At 46.7% G+C, this 20,758-nt stretch overlaps 1 long non-coding RNA gene across 1 annotated transcript in view; it reads left to right on the top strand.

Moving 5' to 3' along the window:
- Positions 1–20,758, top strand: part of LOC119964811 — a 185,484-nt gene that overhangs the window by 24,562 nt on the left and 140,164 nt on the right. The window lies entirely within an intron of this gene.

The following is a 20,758-nucleotide window of genomic DNA, read 5'->3' as shown; positions in this document are numbered from 1 at the left end:
GAGCACCCGGAGGAAATCCACGCAGACACGGGGAGACCGTGCAGACTCCGCACAGTGACCCAAATCGGGGATCGAACCTGGGACCCTGGACCTGTGAAGCAAGAGTGATAGCCACTGTGATACCATATCACCCAGTTACCATTCGAAAGGGAGGCAAGCTTTCTGGCAATCATTCTGTCTCATAAGACAATGGATTTTGTATCTTGGTGATCACCACTGTGTTACGCATCACCTGATGTGGTGCAGAAGCCCCATTCTGATTTGACAGTCTCTGCTGCAGTTTTGCAGGTGAGGACTGTGAGTGGACTGAGGAGGTGCTGGATTCCCTGCCGTCTGATTTCTTTGGGCCCCCTTCCTTGGCCAACTAAGTTTACAATTTCTGCTCGCCTCTCTCAGTACTCCACCAAGCAACAAGTCTCCAGATCTATGATGCCAGTGACTGCTTCCCAGTTATAGGTGTCAATGCCTGCCACCTTCCCACTTTGTGTTGTCCTTATAGCAGAGGTATGGATGTCCAGCAGGTTGTGACACAGTGAGCAGTTCACCGTACAGAAGGACTTTAGGTACATGTGTCAAGCCAGCACAGACATCTTTCGTCTAATAGATCTTTGAGTTGGTGGCCTTGCTCCACCAAAAAATGCTGAAGATACCTTGGAGACAGTGAACGTGAAAGCTGTTCAGCCTTTTCTCCTGTCTAGCATGTGTTGTCCAGGCCCCTCCACTGTATAGGAGAGCACTGAGGAAACAGGCTTAGTAGACTCGCAGTTTGACTTTCTCAGTTAGATTGCTGTTGTTCCACACTGTCTCACTCAAATTGGACATAACAGCTGATGTGTGTGTTGATTTCAGCATCCACTGACAGATTGCTGGTGATTGTGGAGCTGAGATGTGTGAAGCTATCAGCAATCTCCAGTGACGCAATGTCAGTGCTGATTGATGGTGGTACTGTAATGTCCAGAACCATGACATGGTCAAACCACTCTTTACAGGTGTGAGAGAGTCTTTCCATTTTCTGTTGAAGCTGTTGCAATGTGGTGAGCAGTTGCACACGGCGGCACAGTGGTTAGCACTGCTGCCTCACAGCTCCAGGGTCCCGGGCTCAATTCCAGCCTATGGTGACTGTCTGTGTGGAGTTTGCACTTTCTCCCCGTGTCTGTGTGGGTTTCTTCCGGGTGCTCCGGTTTCCTCCCACAGTCCAAAGATGTGCAAGTTAGGTGGATTGGCCATGCTAAATTGCCCCCTAGTGTCCAAAGGTTAGGTGGGGTTACTGGGTTATGGGGATAGGGTGGAAGTGTGGGCTTAAGTAGGGTGTTCTTTCAAGGGCCAGTGTAGACTCGATGGGCTGAATGTCCTCCTTCTGCACTGTAAATTCTATGATAATTCCCACCAGGATACTTTGTTTTTGGCCCTTTTTTGTTGGGCCAGTTTATGTGCGATGTTTTGGAGGAAATTGATGAAGTTTGATGGAATACGATCCCCTTGCAGAAGTAACGTTTGTTAACTATAACACAAGGCAGAAGTCGAGCAAGGGATCGGTGTCAGGATAAGAAAGTCTTCAAGCCTCAGCAGGGGGGAACGTGGCAGAAGCTTCTGCTGTGTTGTTTGCCCCTCAGTGGTCGACTGAGACATTGGCTAGTTTCTTGACTGATGAATTTAAGAAGCAGCGGCAGGTAGTCGCTGAGGGTCTGGAGAAGGCTTTGGCCCCAATTCGGGCGGCCGTGGACAAGATGGATAGACGGATAGAGATACAAGGGGTGATGATACAGAATGTGGAGGTGGCTCTCTCTGACCATAGTGATCAGATTGTCTCCCTGGCGGCAGAGATGGTGTTGTTGGCAGAGATTGCGATGTTGGCTGAGGTGAGTAGACACCAAATCTTAAGAATCATTGAGCTGTAGGAGGGCATGAAGGGCTCAAACTCCATGGACTTTCTGTCCAAGAAGGTTGGGGGGGGGGGGGGGAGGTGGTCTTTCTGATCCCTCCTGAGTTGGTCCAGGCCCATCGGCCACTGAGGCAGAAACCCAGATCTGGAGAGCCACCACTGGCAATCATAGTCAGGTTTCATCAACACCTGGATAAGGAGCGGATCCTGAGGTGGGCAAAGGATCATCGAAAATGTAGATGGGAGGGCCATGCCATCAGAATATACCAAGATGTTGGGGCGAAACTAGCGAGAAGGAACACAGTGTTTAATAAGGCCAAAGCCACACTGTACAAGAGCAATGTGAGGTTTGGTGTGGTGTACCCATCTCGTCTTCAGGTGACTTTCAAGCACAGACTCTATTATTTTGATGCATCGAAGGATGCAAATGAGTTTGTCAAGAAGCATGGACTGGGGTGAACTAAACTGCTTAAGGACTATGGAGTTTGTTGTTTGTTCATTGTTCAGTTCATCTGCATTTGTATTTTTTGTGAGATTTTGTAATGTGGAGGAGGGCTTGGGGTAATGACTGGCTTGTTGGTGGGTGTTTTTTCTGGGTGAAGTTGGGGTTTGCATATTGTACTATTGGAGTTTTTTGGGAGGGCGAGGGTTGGTTGTTGATTTTTCTCTATTGTTCTGTATTAAAGTTTGGTATGGGCACAGGGGCTATAGTGTTTAGTTGACATTGATTTCTACACTGTACTGGGGTCACCCTGCTAACGGTATAGCTAGTTAACAGGAGTGGAGAAGGGGAGATGTCTGCAGCGTGTTACCATTGGGATGTTTGTTTTTAAGCATTTATAAGGCTTTTGTTTCCGTTCTGTTTGGGTTTGGAAACAGGGAAGGGGGAGGGGGCTTTTGTTCTTTGTTGGTTTGGTTTTCAGGGTGGGGCAGGGAGGGATGAGGGGGAGGGCGGAGGATGGCGGGGGAGGGATAGATTGCTGATCGTGACAGTTCCTTTGATTTTGGACTGGCTTGATGGGGGAAGTGGCGGCCATCTTGGGTGCACACGGAGCTGGTGCGGGTTTGGCTTTGCTGGATTGGTTCACTAGGTGGATCCTGATGGCTGATCCTGGGTTGGTGGGGTGGGTGGGGTGGGCGGGTGGGGTGGGGGCGGAGAAGGGACAACGTGGGGGTGCCAGAGGTCACATGTCTGGTTGATAACTTGCAATGTGAGGGGGTTGAATGGCCCAGTAAAAATGACCCAGGTGTTTATGCACCTGAGAAGTTTGAAGGCGGATGTGATTTTTCTACAGGAGACCCATTTGAGAATCAAGGAACAAACAAAATTGCGGAAGGGATGGGTGGGGCAGGTATATCACTCGGGTAATTGTAGGGTGCGGGGGGGGGGGGGGGGGGGGAATTGGGGGGGGGGGCTGTGTTGATTAATAAGAGAGTGGCTTTTTCTGCAGTTACTATATAAGCAGATCCAGGTGGAAGGTATGTAATCATTAGTGGATTGTTGGCAGGTTTTGGTCAATGTGTCTGCTGTGAACTGGGATGACACGGCATTCATTAATAAGGTGCTGGCATCTATCCCAGATTTTGATTCACAAGATCATATTTATGGGGGTAGGGAGAGATGAGGAGGGCAGACGCATGGATATTTAGATTTCTGAGGGATAAGGAGTTTCCTTTCTTTACCCCACATCCATTGAGTTTATTCCCGGATTGACTTATTTGTGGTGGGTAGGTCTCGTCTCCCTGGGCTTATGGGGTGGGGACTCAGCGATCGCTTTTTAAAAATAAATTTAGAGTACCCAATTAATTTTTTTTCCAATTAAGGGGCAATTTAGCTGGGCCAATCCACTTAGCTTGCACATCTTTGGCTTGTGTGGGTGAGACCCACGCAAACACGGGGAGAACATGCAAACTCCACACAGACAGTGACCTGGGCCCGGGATTGAACCTGGGTCCTCGGCGCCGTGAGGCAACAGTGCTAACCACTGTGCCATCATGCCGCCATCTCAATGATCTTTCTATCGGATCATGCGCCACATTTTGTGGACCTGATGCTGGAGCTGTGCCGCTCTCAGCAACCCTCGTTGAGCATAATGGGTAGCATTATGGCTTCACCGCGTCAGGGTCCCATGTTCGATTCCCACTTCTGTCACTGTCTGTGTGGAGTCTGCACGTTCTCCCCGTGTGTGCGTGGGTTTCCTCCGGGTACTCCGGTTTCCTCCCGCAGTCCAAAGATGTATAGGTTAGGTGGATTGGCCATGCTAAATTCCCCCACAGGGTTGCTGGGTTACGGGGATAGGTTGGAAGTGTGCACTTGAGTAGGATGCTCTTTCCAAGAATTGGTGCAGACTCGATGGGCCGAATGACCTCCTTCTGCATTATAAATTCTATGAAAAGCAAACCATTCAGCCCATCGAGTCTGCACCAGCCCTTGGAAACAGCACCCTACTTAAGGCCATGCCTCCACCCTATCCCCTTAACTCAGTAACCCCACCTAACCTTTTGGACACTAAGGCGCAATTGAGCATGGTTAATCTACCTAACCTGCACACCTTTGGACTGTAGGAGGAATCCGGAGCACCCGGAAGAAACCCACGCAGACACGGGGAGAAAGTGCAAACTTCACACAGTCACCCGGGGCTGGAATTGAACCTGGGACTCTGGAGCTGTGAGGCAGCAGTGCTAACCACTGTGCCACCATGCCGCCCTTTTGTTTGGGCCCTGGTTACTGCACCACTCCCTTTTCTGCCTGGCAGATTCTCTTTGAGCCCGGTGGTGATAGTCACTTTGAGGATTTGGAATCAGTTTAGGCATCATTTTAAACTGGGTTCCGTGTCACTGCTGGCTCCGATTTGCAGGAACCATAGGTTGTGCCGCCTGGCTACGATTCATCGTTTAGAACATGGGAGAGGGCGGGTTTGGAGCGGTTTAGGGACATGTTTCGGGAGGGTAGATTCGCCGGCCTAGATGAGTTGCTGGAGAAGTTCCAGCTTCTGAGAGGGTGGCATGGCAGCACAGTGGTTAGCACTGTTCAATTCCAGCCTTGGGTGACGGTGTGGAGTTTGTACTTTTGCTCCGTGTCTGCCTACGTTTCCGCTGCGTGTACCGTTTGCTCCCACAGTTCAAAGATGTGCAAGTTAGGTGGATTGGCTATGATAAATGCGTCATTGCTGCGATTGGCCATTGTTGCAGACAGGGACGAGGGCAGATGTCCGAGCCTTTGCCTCGCTAATAGCGGGGAGGCAAGTTCCGCTTGGATGGAGGTCCTGGTGCCGCCTAAGGCCTTGGTTTGGGTGCGGGGACCTGATGGAATTTGTGCACCTTGAGAAGATCAAGTCTACGATGAGGGGGCCGAAGGAGGGGTTCTCCTCAAGGTGGCAGCCTTTCATCTCCTTCTTCAGGGAATGTATTACCATCAGCTGTTAGTGGGCGTGGGGTTTGTCTTTTTATTTTTTTATTAAGGTTCTGTTTTCTTTATGGAGAGATGAGGGGGACTGGAGGATTGAGTGGGTGTACTTTTGTATAGTACGTGTTTGGGATTTGTTGTATTGTTGTTTATTTGCTATAATGAAAATCTTGTTTGAATAAAAATATTTTTAAAAAGAGGTGTTGCTCAAGATGGAACGCTCATACCGCATCATCAGCATTAAGCAACTCTCTCATGATGACTTGTCACATCTTTGTCCAGGATCTCAGATTCGCAAGGTTAAACAGATCTCTGGCAGTTCTCATATGTAATTAGTCACTCTTTAGATGTATCATAAAACCTCTACAGTGCAAAAGGAGGCCATTCAATCCATTGTGTCTGCACCCTCCCTCTGAAACAGCACTCCATCTGGGCCAATGCCCCCATCCTATCCCCACAACCCCGTAACCCCACCTAACATTTGGACACTAAAGGGCAATTTAGCATGGCCAATCCACCTAACCGGCACATCTTTAGACTGGGGGGGAAACCAGGGCACTCGGAGGAAACCAACATAGACACGACGTGAAAGTGCAAACTGCACACAGACAGTCACCCAAGGTTGGAATCGAACCTGGGTCTCTGGCGTTGTGAGGTAGCAGTGCTAACCACTGTGGCACCCATGAAGGCATATGACAGCGGCAAGGAGAAGGCTATGCCAAAGAGTGCTAGTCCCTGAACATAACTCTGTTTGACCCCACTGCAGATCTGAATGAGTTCTGATGTTGCCCCAACATAGCTGACCTCACCCAACATGCTATCATAGAAAGAGGAGATCTCATTGAACAGCTTCAGTGTTCAAAGCAAAAGGAAATGTGATGACATGCACAGTATTTTCAGATAGATGGCACAACATTGTAATGGGCCAAATGGCCTTCCCCTGTGATTACTTTCTTGGTTACTTTTATTAAAATTCTGTCTAAGCCTGTTTACTCCAAGCATATTAGAGTTCATACATGTACTTTGATGTACAGAAGTGTAATTTGGTTGAATTTCCACGGATAACAATTTTTTGCTTTTCAATGTTGGGTGAATTCACGCATGCGCGCTGCAGCTGGCGCGAGTTCACGCATGCTCGTAGTATCCCATCTCCACGCCGGCTCCGGGGCAATATGCCGGAGCCATACAGGAGCCCGACGCGGAGGAACATAGGCCCCTACGGAACCAGCCCGCCGGCCGATCGGTAGAACCAGCCCGCCCGCCAATCGCGGGCCAGACCACCGTGGAGGCCCCCCCGGGCTTGGATCCCCCCGCCCCCCAGCATGACGGCCCCCACAGACACAACTTCCAGGTCCCGCCCTGTGGGACCATCTGTGACCCATGCCGGCAGGACTCGGCCGAACGTGGCGGGCACTCGGCCCGTCGAGGCCCGGAGAATTGCCGGGGGGTGTCCGTTTTCAGTGGCCCCCGACCGGCGTGGCGGCAAATCCACGGGCAGCCGAGAATCGGCAGAGAATCGGCAAGCCGGCGTTGGGGCGGCATGGCGCGATTCTCACGACCCCCCTCTGCGATTCTCGGACCCAGCGCGGGGTCGGAGAATCCCGGACCAGACGTGATTCCATGATTGAACACCACTTAACTGAACAATCCCGAGTGTTCGAGGCATTACGCTAACAACCAGTTTTAGATTATCAGACAGGCTTGCAACGTGGCTCATTTGCACTTGCTGGAGGCTACATAAATTCATATTTTCATATGCAGGGCCTGTCCTCTGCAAGAAGAGATGAACATTTCTCAGCATCATGCCTTTTTCATTAAACAAATGCATGAAGGCAACTGTTCCCTGGTGCATTCCTCATTGCAAAGCCTTGACCAGCTAGAATCAACTTTGCCCTGACCAATCAGAGTCGACTTGCGAACCAATCAACATCCTTTTCTCATGCAATATAAATTGTTGTGCCCTTTCAAATTTGGTATTCTTGTGTTTGTCCCAATGCATGTAAGACAAAAAGCAGCAACAGCATGTTTTTTGTTCATAAATTAATTCATTCATAATATACAAAAGGTAAAACGGAGAAAACAATTTTTATTTAGAGACTCAAAGTGCATAGCTTATAATATTTCCCAAATGTTTTGACCCAGATCTTCAGGTCAGTAACCATGTGAGGCACATTGCCACAGCCCATGAGGTGTTCTGTCCCCCAAGTATATTATTTGTTTCCAGCTGAGATTTCCAATCCTGTCTGCAGCAGGAATGCGCTGGTGCAGCCTCTCCAGTGCAAATCCAGTGAGTATAAAAGAAAATGGACGAAGAGATAACATGTATGCACTTGTGTCAGGTCTCAAGTCCTTCAATGAATGAAAAGGTTGCTGATTGGATTAATGAGTGAGTGGGTGTGCAAGTGAGTGACTGGATAAGCAGGTGAATGAGCAGTAGGGTGGCTGGGTGTGTGAGTGATGCATGGGTGAGGGGGTGGGTAAGTGAGTCGGGTTGGGGTGTAGTCAGGTCGGAGGAGTGGTGATTGAGGATCTTGGTTGTCGTGCTCAATTCAGTTACACTGGCTGATCCTGGAGTTACATCAAAGATTAAACTCTAGCAGGAATTCCGCAGGGTCCCAACGCACAATTCGGACTTACTGCTCTGGTCATTGGAGGATTTGGGCCTAAATGTAAGGCTGATATTTTATGCCTTCCCTACTGGGAGAGGACTGGTAGGGGGGGGTCGCTGTGTAAAATTGGTACAATAATGGAGGGTGTCTTGCCCGTCACCTATCCAACTCCATTGGTATTTTACAAGATGCATCATAGATATCAGGCAGTCTGCCTGCCTTTGGGGCAATTGAGGCCGTTAAGTGGACAATTAATGATCACTTCCTGGTCTCCTGGGGCCGATGGCAGGTGGAGAGGCCTTGCTGATCTTACTGCAGGTTCGAGGAAGGTGGGGATTCCCCCTAGCCCTGGCACCCTGTGCTCAATGGAAGTGCCCCCCCCCCCCCCCCCCCCCCCCCCCCGCCCTCTGCCCCCACCTCCCAGCATAAAGTGCCATCCTCCACTTTTGAACCTTCTCCCTTGCTGGCTTCCCAATTGCCAAGCACACACCTCCCGTTCCCCCCCCCCCCCCCTCCCTCTATTACTGGGGCCTACCTGACTGGCCTCGGTGAGCCTGCCACTTTCTGGTCAGGTCTCATCCGTGGCTCCTGCTCGGGGACTGGCTGCAGTCCCAGCAGTGGCCACCATTTCCAGTGGTACTGTTGGGATGGGGACCCTGTTGACTATCTGATCTCCTGGAAGGTCATGGAGGGTGGACATCCTCGCCAATGGGAGCGAGCTCCTCAGATTTGACCACTATAAAATTCAGCAGTGTCTTCCTGGAAGGGTGCGAGGGGGCAGGGTAGTGATTGGCCAACCCCGGCCTCTCAGCTGTTGGAAAGGGCCACCGCCTTTGCATAAAATCTAGCCTTTAGTCTGTATGTGTTCTCCTTTATACTTGCCACTTTACACTAGCAACTAAAATCAATATTAACTCCATCCAGCAAAGCTGATCTTCATGATCACTGGGACGTGGTTCTCTAAAGTTGGCTGCCCCTTTAAGCTGCGGCAGATATTTAAATCTTGCCATTTTACACTGTTTTTCCCTAGCCTCACCCCTCCCACCCCCTCATCGTCACCACCAAACAGGCGATCTGACAGTTGGAAGCAGTTTCAAACCCTCATGTTTGTCGAATTATACAAATTACCCTGACACTGGGAATCGTGGCCATTGTACTTTTAACCATAAACTCTAAAAGCATAAAGTGTGCATTTATTGAATCAACCGGAGAGACAAGTAATGAGCAAGTAAATTGCCAGGAGCCATTAAAGAAGCACTTTTTAGGTGCACATTTGAATGAAAAGGCACTATACCATGGGTGTGCTTTCACATTGAAGCATTCAAATTGTCAGTACAAAATTGGGGTTTACAGCTGAGAAATGTATGCATGTCTGGATAATCACCGACTTAAAAATGATCACTCGGTCTTTAAATTCACAATGCATTTAGATTAAATGGCAAGAAGGGAAACGGCAGTCTTTGTATCGGTTAATGCAAATCTGCTGCGTATTTGATAAATAAAATAATCCATTTTTTTAACCCAGCGGTGCTCCACATGACTTCAGGGATTCCTTCCCTGATTTCAGCGCCCAGCCCCTTTTATCAGCACATGGTTACAGCCTATTCGCAATATCCAGAACTGGAAACGTTTGTCACTTCCGTTTGCTCTGGAGAACATAGAAATATTGTTTAAAAATTCATGAAATTTTAAGAACCCGATGCTTAAAACCTACATCTGCCAGCAATGAAACGGCATCAAATGCAAGTTACATAAACTTGTGCACTCTCGGCCCACAGTTTCCATTAGTCTAATCCCATGGGTTTAACTAAACAAAAATATGAAATAGAATCCTGTGACAGCTGGGTGTTTAAAAGCTTTTTAATGTAAGGTTTAAAGTGAGGCCCAAGCACACTGCCTCTCAGTATTATTATTAATAACTACACCTATTCATGTCAGAATCTGAAGCTAGCAGGAGGGTCAAGGAAACATTTGAATATTTATAAAATATGTATCGTTTTTGCTGCAGCATTTACTGCAAGGGCTTACTTGCCTTACCCTGTGGTTATTTAAAGAATGAATGTCAGCCTCCCTTTGAAACCAAAAAAGTGCATTTATTTATGGCTAGTGAAATAAACCCAAAGGGCTTAAGCTTCAATTATAATTCAATTGAGGATTTTTGCAGAATAAAGCTTGTCATTTTCAGCAACCGTAGTAACCGTGCACTAAGGTATTAATTCATTGCCAGCTCAGGGTGCAAGGCCTTGCTAAATTGTACATTGTCATTCTTAATGCAGTTTTTGTGAGGTTCCATGTTATAAATGATGTCATCCGAGTACTGCCCCATTCCCTTACTCTAGCATTGCTATAGTTCTATTCATAGCTGCTTGTCACCTCTCATCATTCACACGCCCCACTAAAGCTCCATTGAGTCACATTCCAAACATCTTGAGCTCTTCACTTGTCATCAGTTGTTCTTATGTTCCAAAATGGCTGAAGGCAGTAGGTAATATATGCATGTTACCCAAAACATGTCAGAAAAACAAGCACAATGCAAATCATCTTCAATTCTTGTAGCTTTTATTAAGTTCTATCGAATGAATCCTGCTGAAAATCTCTTAGTTCAAGGATGAGATCAAATGCTCATAGGAATTATGCAGTCTGAGCACTGTGGCAAAACACAGCTTGTTTTGTGCTATTTTTATGCCACCATTGTCTGCAATGCGTTTTGTCACATTTTTCTATCACACTCTAGTACTCCGTTTCTTCCTGAGATGTGTTCATGCTGGCTTCTGAGCTGTGCAGAATATAACATCGGCTCTTTATTTCCTGAATGAGAGAGTTCTGACACAAAACATTTAAATCACGGATATCTAAATACCTGCATGTGTTGTCCAGACGTTGGGGCTTGTTTCATCTATGAACATAGAAAAAGTGATATGCAGAGGAGACTCACACAGGCATTGTTAAATTATGAAAAATACAGATCACACGTTTTTGAGCAGGTAAATAAGTAAGCATACTGATTGCCATAAGACATTAAAAGAAGCCTATTTTACATGGGATTGGGTAAACAAAGTGCCATCGGTTTGACTGTTATTTTGAAAATATTATAAACATAATTTCAAATGGTAACGAAAGATGCTGATCCTGCCTGGAGTGCATTTTTATTCCAATAGCTCAGATTCGCTGAAGTGTTCTGTAGCAGTCAAATTCTATTATGCACAATACGTTGGACTGGACAAGTTGGCTATAAGCAGACTTGAAAATGAACAATGATTATAAATAACTCTGAAATAATCAGGACAGGGCAAAAGGATGGAAAAAAAACACTCCCCAACATTGCAGACACATAACAGTATAATTAATACCAGCTACACTCAGTGGTATTGCAGATCATCAACAATTTACACTTATGTAACAAGTTTAATATTGAGAAACATCTCAACGCCCTTTGCAGTGATGAAGATTGGTGGGCGAGGAATCGGAGAGGTGACACAACAACACAGCCATAGCATAGAATATCGTTTGAGCATTTCACAAGTTCTGAGACAGCATGCTCTGGTGTAAAAAGTCTTAATTTGCACACATAAAAGATTGACCCTCCCTGCTTCTTAAAGTGGTTTATTTTCAACGGCTTGAGGGTGGGGGTGAGTAAACCCCCCCCCAAAATTGGATACGGGGGTCCTGATATGTGTTTAACCCATGCACTTGTCATGATCAGAAGACATATCCGGCGAGGTCTTCTTGCTCTTCTAGCTGGCGGGATCATCTGGTCCTGTTGGTGGCGCATCCTTGCCGCGGGATTCCCAGTGGCATAGGGTGGAATCAATGGGAAATCCCATTGATAGCGCTGACACCAGAAGATCCCTCTGTCAACCTCCCACCAACCAGAGACGTGCTGCGGGAGGCCAGAGAATCCACCCATTATAGAGCATATCATCCTGGCTCCTTTATAAAATTATTACTTTTTCAAATGGACAAATGGCTGGACTGATAAAATGGCAGTTCTGGAAGATTCTGAGCAGTTTGAAAACGGATAAATGCTAACTCCTCAAACTCCTGACGTGTGGTACTCCTTGCATTGTATAAACATTGCAGCCAAACCAACACAAAGGATAGTAGACGAGATGTCTGCATCAGTTAGCTATAGACAAAGGCAGAACTATTCGTGACTACTCATCTCCAACCTTGTGCCGATGGTTCTACTGTTACCCGTGCAAAACACTTTGGAACTTAACAAGAATAGCATGACCCAAAATCACCCTGTCATATGACTGAGACTTGAACTGCTTGAATTGCTTGAACAGCTTTTGGGTTCCACCTTAAGTCACTGTTTAGCCTCAGAAAAGAAATAGTATTCCAGGCTAGCAACCTGCCTATGTCTACCATTTGCCACCTAACAGGTTGCAACAAAGATCTTTGCCGAGATTTAAATAGCCTGATTCTGATCTATACTGTGGCCGCAGTTGAACTAATTGGGAATAAAGTCCCATAGCGAGCTCTTGCAGTGCTGAGAACACATGGCTGTACACCTCAACTCATGTTGTATAAGGGGCCTCAGCGGGGAACGCGCGGTCAAGGCCACACATAATCCTGTTTTGTACACTGGAGAGCTTCGCTCATCGAACTCCCCAGTGTAACAAGAGATCAGGACGCCATTTACAAATGACATCCCGATCTCTGATGCCCCCCGAGATGACCCCCAACCACTCCAGCCTGAACACACATGCAGTGTGCCCCCAGACAGATCGCACATGTGCAAAGAAAGACAGCTTCGCACCGTAAACCTGACAGCCTGGCGAGTTCCAACGCGATATGAAATGAAAAATGAAACGAAAATCGCTTATTATCACAAGTAGGCTTCAAATGAAGTTACTGTGAAAAGCCCCCAGTCACCACATTCCGGTGCCTGTTCAGCGAGGCTGGTACGGGAATTAAACCATGCTGCTGGCCCGCCATGGTCTGTTTTCAAAGCCAGCGATTTAGCCCAGTGCTAAACCAGCCCCGATATCGTGACACGTTGCGATGCATGTAGATCCCGGAAGCGGGGTCTCCCGGCTTTCAACGGCCATGCTGGGCCATGGCATGCTGCTTTTTGGGCCCAGTGTGGCCATTGGATCATGCCCTCTGAGTTCTGCTGGAACATCTGAACTTTTGTATCTGTGTCCACAAGGCTAATCCATCTTCACATGCTTTCCCCCATCATGGAAGTCATCGCATCTGGACAAACAGATCACCCTGCAATGGTTTCAGCCTGCTAACTATGGGAGGAATACACCACTGGACCTTTGGATCCTGAACTTGATTGAAACCATAAAACGCACTGTTGCAATCCTTGCGCATATCTCACAGCCTTCGCACCAGTGAAATCCATTCATGCATGACACTCAACTCATCCAAACAGATTGCACGACACTCACTGACATACATCCCTCTGTCTTGCAGAAGAAGGTGATGTGTGACACGAGGCAGTAGAAATTAGAAGAGGGAGAGACATGCTGGCATGTTTTACCCCCAAAGGGGAAACATTGCAGATCATTGTGGGAATGGGCATCGCTAAGAGCCCTTCTCCCCCTATCCTCCACCTTCTAGCAGCTTGTCCTGCTCTTCTCGACCACTTCTCAATCTGCCAGCCATGCTCAATGCCAAGGGAAAGTTTTACATGGCCTGCAAAGCCGCAAAGAAACTGGTTTGTGCACAAGCCTGTAAGTCACAAATAAAAGTAGTTCAGCACCAAACAAATGTGCCTTGCAGATGATTGTAACTTGAACACTTGTGGAAAAGTATTCAAACACTTGGAATTGCAATAATGGTACTGGGGTGAGGAATTGTAGCTTCAAGGTTAAGTTGGAGAAGCTGGGGTCATTTTCCTCAGAGCAAAAGAGATTGAGGGGAGATGTGATAGAGATGTAGCAGATTATAACAGATTTAGATAATGTAGACAAAGAAAAGCTGTTCCATAGCTCATGGTGCAAGGACTGGGCGCACTGTTTTAAGGCAAGAGATGCAGCAAGGCCATGAGGAAGAACTTTTTTTTACACAGCAAGTGGTAATGACGTGGAATCCGCTGTCTACGAGGGTGGCGGAAGTGGAGATGATCAATGATTATAGGAGGATTTTGTCTGGCCACTTGAATGAAATAAGGTCTACAGGAGTAGAGCAGAGGAATGGGACTGGCTGGATTGCTCTACAGAGCGTCAGCATTGATTTGGTGATAACATTTTATACTTTATTCATAAAACAGCCCATTGGTTGTCAGAGGGCAGCTCACAATGAACCTCGACAAACCCACTTCATCTCTCTCCAGACCTTCTTTGCAAAGGAGGTGGACAGCGGACTCTTCCCCACCATCGCTGCCTCAAGGGCAATGTGCAGACTCGATGCAATTCCAGGCATGTTCAGGATCTGGCGGGGTGGGCCTTTCTCACCACCAGTTAAGCTATATTTTGGTGCTTGTTTGAAACCTGTTTGATGAGTCATTCTTCCAAATGACCGTGGCAGTTCTGCTCAGGAAACCATCCGACACGATCCACCATCTCTTTTTCCTGAAGGGCCTCTAGGGTGTTTTGTACAGACCCCAGCCTGATGGGCTTGTGGTCAAAGGTGTTTCTCTGAATAAATTTCTCCACGAGGGATGGTGGTATGGCATGGCCCAGCTACTTGAGTGTTCCACGGCAGTCTGGCCAGACCCACCCTTTGCAACACTAGGGAGAAGTGCAACTGCAGCATGTAGTGACACTTGGGCCCGATCGAATGGTCTCATCGTGCCAACCTCAGGGTTCCTGGGTGGCACTGCTAGGATGCCAGGCTGGCAATGCCCTGGTGCCAGGCTGGCACTGCCAGGAGTCGGGCCCGTGGGTTCATAAGTTCATAGGATATAGCAGCAGAATTAGGTCATTCAGCCCATCGAGTCTGCTCCGCCAGTCGATCATGGTTCATCTCACCCTGGCCTCAACTCCACCGTCTTACCCGTTCTCCATAACTACTTAACCCATGACCAATTAGAAATCTGTCGAAATCCTCCTTAAATTTACTCACTGTCCCAGCATTCAATGCAATCTGGGGTAACGAATTCCACAGATTCATAATACTTTGGAAGAAGTAGTTTCTCCTCAACTCTGTTTTAAATTTGCTATCTTTTATCCCAAGACTATGACCTCTCATTCTAGAATGCCCCATCAGAGGAAGCATCCACTCCACGTCTACTTTATCCATACCTTTTATCATCTTGTATACCTCAATTTGATCTCCCTTCATTCTTCTAAACTCTAGAAAGTATAGGCCTAAACTGTTCAATCTCTCTTCATACAATAAACCCCTCTTCTCTGGAATCAACCTAGTGACCCTCCTATGAACTTCCTCCAATGCCACTACATCTTTCCTCAAATAAGGGGAGCAAAATTGTGTGCAATACTCCAAGTGTGGTCTCACCAATGCCTTGTATTGCAACAGCCCTTCCTTACCTTTATACTCTATTCCTTTAGCTATAAATGCCAATATTCCATTCACTTTCTTTATTATCTGCTGTACAGGCATGCTGGTTTTCTGTGATTCATGGATGAAGATCCCTAGATTTCTCTGCACTGGAGCACCCTGAAGTCTCTATCCATTAAGATAATAAGTCACCTTCCCATTTTTTCAACCAAAATGCGTGACCTCACACTTATCCACATTAAACTCCATCTGCCACATTTTGGCCCACGCTCCTAACCTATCTACATCCATTTGTAAGGTTCTTGTTTCCTCATTGCAACTTCCTGTTCCACCTATTTTTGTGTCTCCTGGAAACTTGGCTATAGAACCTTCTATCCCCATATCCAAGTCGTTTATATAGATTGTAAGCAGCTGGGGCCCAAGAACCGAACTCTGTGGTACCTCACTAGTTACATCTTGCCATCCAGAAAGAGACCTGTTTATCCCGACTCTCTGTCTTCTCTTCGTTAGCCAATCTTCTGTCCAAGCTAATTAGTTACCCCTAATTCCGTGTGATCTAACCTTGTGATCTTGTGAATTAACCTTCTGTGCGGGGTGCCCTGCCCTTATGAGCTGGAGTGAGGAGGGACGCGAGGACCCCCCCCCCCCCCCCCCCCCCCAATAGATAGTTTGGGGCACTGGGGCAGCATTTAAAAATGGTGCTCTGATCCCTTACTGTAAGGTCAGTGTGGCCTCAGCATTCCTCGCAGAGGCCAAAAAAAAACAAGAGTCCCGTTTGACAGCGGTGTAGGTGCTGAGAAACATCCCGCTAAATACACCCAAAACCGGAATCTGTTTTTTTCCCATTAAATTGCACCCTTGTTTGTGCAGCGAGGATGTGCGCTCAGCTTAATGCAGGCACACATAAAGATCGCCATCGGGATTAGGGCAGTATTGGGCACGTTTTGGTAATCTGAATGGCCTCCTCTGTACCATAAAGGACTTTACGATTCTAAGAAATAATCCAGCAACTAACCTGCAGTTAATTGATGATCTATTTTACGCAAGTGTGGTGGGATTCCTTCATTCCATTGAACACCTGCTCAGCTGTACGAGGTTAAAGGAGTGCAGAAGCCCATGGGTGGAGCATGGTGAAAATCAGCATTCCACATTAATTGATATCATGACCTGCCTGCTGCCACAGGTCATTAGGTATTCGCAGACACAAGCCTTTTTACAAAATGGCGTCCAATGCACTTCCTGTCAGAAGTGTGCATGCACAACGGCTTTCGTGGAATGTATTTCAAGGGCCCAGAAATAAGCGCTAGAGAACCCATTTTGTCGCTCCTCCACCTCCAATGTCTCTGGTTGAAGATTTTTGTTTTGTTGAAATTAATACATCTTTGCAACATGCAGATGGATCAGAAATTCTGCTCAGCAATTAATTCTTTTTTATTTTGTAAATGATGGTTGACTGGCCTTTAACAGACAGGAATTGCTACCCCTTCACCTCAAAAACCATTAACGGCCTCTGACAGATGATGAATGTGTTTGCTGCGTTTATGAGGTAAAGATAAATTAAAGTTATCAGCACCATTATCAGTTACCCGTTTGTGCATCTGTGGTTAGATGGAAGCTTTGTTTGGTTTTTCCAGTGTATTCATAACTCAGTTGTCGTTAATACTACAATAATTCACTTTGATTTATGGAAAATATAAAAGTTTGTTGGTTCAAAATTTAAAAGAGCCTGACCAATCATCTTTTGCAATAACAAGGCCTAGTTTGCAGTAATAATTTCTCTTAATTTCACTTTTTGGGGAATTAGAAATGGAGAACACTGGATACTCTGTTGGATCTGCGAACAGCCCAGATTAATCCTGGATCTGGAACAATGCCAAATGCAATCAAGAATTGATTCTGTCTGACAGTGGCCACGTAGCCCATGAGAAAGGGCCAGGACACAGGGAAGAGGTCGGGGACTGGCAACTAGTTGCACATAATGTGACAACTGACTCAGATTTGCACTCTTTCCAGCCCTGCCTCTAAATAATTCCAGAATTCAACATATAATGCACACTGAATGTAGCGCTAACAATTATACTCAAAGCCGAGAGACTAGTACAATAGAGGCTTTATTGTTGTGCGATGCTGTCCCTCCATCTGCAACTGTGGACTAAAGGTCTGAGTGACTCACACGCATATTTATACACAAGCTCCCTGTGGGCGGAGCTAGCCGGCAGGGGCACAGAAGGTTAATTCACAAGATCACAAGGTTAGATCACACGGAATTAGGGGTAACTAATTAGCTTGGACAGAAGATTGGCTAACGGACAGAAGACAGAGAGTCGGGATAAATAGGTCTCTTTCTGGATGGCAAGATGTATTACAGGTACAGGCATACATCCCCCTACTGCAAGTACGCATAACTACAGTGGTTATATCACCACACTGAAGCAACTTCTCCTGCTCTTGTATCTGAGATAAAAAGTGAGTGCGAATATGGTATGGTTAGCATTTTTAATTATGAAACATGATCAGTTTGCATGGTTGATTGTATTTATGATGTAAAAACGGCAGCAGGCTTCTTCGCAAATATATTCTGGATTAAAAATATCGAGAGAGAAGCAAAAGCATGCACTCCTTCCGTGCTTTCGATATAGTGAAACACCCCAAGGTGCTTCGCAGGAGTGTTAAAAAAGAAGGACCTGGTTAAAGCTCAGTCAGAGAGATGTTTTTTTAAGAAATGCTTTAAGGAGCAAAGAGAAAGGTTGTGAGGCAGGGAAGTTTAGAAACCGTCATTCCAGAGCTTAGACATTATGGTAAAACCACAAATGGTAGCATGAAGTGAATGAGGGAAGTACAGTGAAGTAGGCCAGAGTTGGAGGATCACAGTTCTTGATTGGAACCTCCTCAAGCCCGTGGGCAGCACGGTAGCACAGTGGTTAGTACAGTTACTTCACAGCTCCAGGATCCCAGGTTCGATTCCCGGCTTGGGTCACTATCTGTGCAGGGTCACATTCTCCCCCGTGTGTGCGTGGGTTTCCTCCGGGTGCTCCGGTTTCCTCCCACAGTCCAAAGATGTGCAGGTTAGGTGGATTGGCCATGATAAATTGCCCTTAGTGTCCAAAAACGGTTAGGTGGGGTTAAGTGGACAGGGTGGAGGTGTGGGGATAGGGTGGAGGTATGGGCTTAAGTAGGGTGCTCTTTCCAAGGGCCGATGCAGACTCGATGGGCCGAATGGCCTTCTTCTGCACTGTAGATTCTATGATTCAAAGGAATTGACAGAAGGGCAATACAATGGAGACAGTTGAACATGAGCTTAAGAATTTAAAATTTTAAGCATTTGGGGGACCAATAGAACAACCCATGTTAGCGAGCACATGGGGTGACAAGTGATCATGACTTTGTGGGATCCAGGATCTGGGCAGCAGAGGTCAGGATGAGCTCAAGTTCCTGAAGGGACTAAGATCGCCTGCCAGGACAGTATGAAGTGAAATTAGTCATGAAAATTAGGGGGCATAAAGTGTTCTAAAACCTTGAAGTGGGAATGGCAGTATGCAGGTTGCTCTATCAAAGACTTTGAAGGAGCAAGGGTTAATGCATTAGTTAATTCAAGTAATGTTGGATGTATCAGGATTCGCTGTCAACAAGTTCAAGCACAAGAAAACTTCATAAAGTTTAGAATGAGGCTGATTAATTTAAATCAGAGAGTGAGAAGCATTTTTAATACAGATCTAGGAGGATAGCAAATATTTCTAAGACGACTGTACTGGTTTCCATGTTAGCATGCTCAACCAGCAGGGGTTGGTTTAGCACAGGGCTAAAGAGCTGGCTTTTAAAACAGACCATGGCAGGCCTGCAGCATGGTTCAATTCCCGTACCAGCCTCCCCGAACAGGCACTGGAATGTGGTGACGAGGGGCTTTTCACAGTAACTTCATTTGAAGCCTACTTGTGACAATAAGCGATTTTCATTTCATTTCATTTCATGTTCGTTACAATGCAGACTTGCCCAAAAGGGGTTAAAGTCCCAAGTCGGTGCTGTGGTGACTTGTGGTTCCATAGGCAAGTGAATAGTGATTCAAAGATGGGACTGTGTTTCTCTCAATTGGTTCAGACAGTGAGTGTCTTGGTGGTGATGTCTGGTTATTCAGAAGAGCACTTCTTATCTGGATGTTTTTTTATTCTTCATGGGATGTGCGCATCACTGGCTGGGCCAGCATTTATTGCCCGTCCCTAATTGGTCTTGAACCTCAAACCTGCAGCCCGATAAGAAATCATGCATCCCGGAGTATCCTGATTCAAAGACCCTTGAACAATTAATTACATTGGTCAAGGAACATTTGAACCCCAGGCCCTTGATCATCTTGCAGAGGCATAAATTCAGCTCTGCTGTTAGGGATCCAGAAGAGTCCATCTCCGCCTTTGTCGCCAGGCTCCGCCAAATAGCCGGGTACTGAACTGTTTGCAGAATCAACAACCGCAGCATTCACAAAAATCTCCTGGCTGAAACTAAAGTCACGTTAGACAAAACGATTGAGGTAGCTCAGGTGGTGGAATGTGGCCAGAAAGGTGCGACTGAGTTCCAAAGCATGCCAGAAGGGGAAGATATTCAGCCGTGAGGCAAGCGGCGAGATCAACAGGTACAGTAGAGTATCAGACACGGTCTTCGGGACTGGACTGAAGTCAGAGCACTGGAAAAAGATTGGGTCGTCAGCCCAAGACAGAGATGGATTGTTCTCGATCACCCCCAGGAAGCTTGCCATTGTCGGGAGTTTGTGTGTTTTTGCTGCAGCCAAAGAGGCTAAATCCAGGCTTATTGCCACCTGAGGCAAAGTGCAGCAAAGCAAAAGAAAAACACAGCAGCACCACCAATCCATGACACCACTGAACGCAGCCGAGAAGAGCTCTGTGGAGGTGCATGAAATGTACTGTCTAAACATCATTTAAGTAAATAAGACAGCCCCAATTGAAATAGTTTAACAAGTGAATGGAAAGCCCTTGAAAATGAAAGTCGATACCAAGGCATCGGTTACGGGTGGGGAGGGACAAAACGTTTGATTATATTTGAAAAGGGGCTCAGACCCTGCATTTTAGCAACCCGATGGTCAAGCTGTCAATCTGTATGCGGGAAAACCAAACAATCCTTGGGGCCAACAGCTCGCACAGTACCTTACAAAGAACAAGAGGCCCAGCTGCCTTTGATTGTTGTAGAGGGGCATAGACCAAACCGAATGGGAAGGAACTGGTTTTAGTTACTAGAGTCACGCATGAGGTGCACATGTCAAGATTGGAGGAGGTATTAAAGAGGCTCCGAGATGTGGGTGTTCACCTTAAATGTAAGAAATGTACCTTACAGGCCACAGAGGCCACACACTTGAGATTCCAAGTGGATGCCACAGATCTACACCCACTCAAAGAAAAAGTGAAAGCCATATGAGAGGCCACAGCACCCAGGAATGTAGCC

The sequence above is a fragment of the Scyliorhinus canicula genome, chromosome 4 (genome assembly GCF_902713615.1).
Source record: "Scyliorhinus canicula chromosome 4, sScyCan1.1, whole genome shotgun sequence".
NCBI lineage: Eukaryota > Metazoa > Chordata > Chondrichthyes > Carcharhiniformes > Scyliorhinidae > Scyliorhinus > Scyliorhinus canicula.
This window is presented reverse-complemented; position numbering and strand designations above follow the sequence as displayed.